Source organism: Sinocyclocheilus anshuiensis, unplaced genomic scaffold, assembly GCF_001515605.1.
Source record: "Sinocyclocheilus anshuiensis isolate Anshui unplaced genomic scaffold, SAMN03320099.WGS_v1.1 scaffold1034, whole genome shotgun sequence".
In the NCBI taxonomy this organism is placed as follows: domain Eukaryota; kingdom Metazoa; phylum Chordata; class Actinopteri; order Cypriniformes; family Cyprinidae; genus Sinocyclocheilus; species Sinocyclocheilus anshuiensis.
Window position 1 is genome coordinate 588256 of NW_015538015.1, and position 650 is coordinate 588905.

Genomic DNA, 650 nt, shown 5'->3' on the forward strand with positions numbered 1-650 from the left:
TCTTTCTCTATATACTGTAATGCAATGCAATAGATAGCTACACACACACACACACACACACAGACAGACTCTGTTTTGTATAGCTTATATATTGCATTGCATTTTTATCATATAGTATTATATGATAAATTAAATATATAAATATATATATTTATATTCAACATGTTAAACAGTAATGGTAAACATATAAAAAGAAAAAAGAAAAAATGTTAAATAGAAAAAATAAATAAAATGTGAGGAAGACATATTCTGAAGAATACAGTGGCTTCAAAAAGTATTTGGAGTATTTGTAAGTATACACTTAAGATGCACCTAAAGATGTCTAAATGTTACTCCATTATAAATAACAATATAAAAGCAAGTAAACACACCGTACAAATGCATTTACAGGTGAACCTTTCACAAAAAAAATAAAAAATAAAAAAAAATCTGATATATTGTTGAAATAAAGACATTGATATTGAGACAGTTTGGGATGGTGAACTATTAGTGAAACATATCTCTTTATACATCCATTAAAAACCACTGTCACATCTGTTGATTAAAAGTAATTGCAAAGTGCCATTTTTATATTTAATTTCAATGACATTCTGGCATTGATTTAGTGTCCAAAACTGTATTGTGTACTGTATTTCATTGTAAAAAAAAAA

General features: G+C 25.8%; 1 protein-coding gene across 1 annotated transcript in view; it reads right to left on the reverse strand.

Moving 5' to 3' along the window:
- Nucleotides 1-650, reverse strand: part of LOC107678418 (BTB/POZ domain-containing protein 16) — a 16648-nt gene that overhangs the window by 13241 nt on the left and 2757 nt on the right.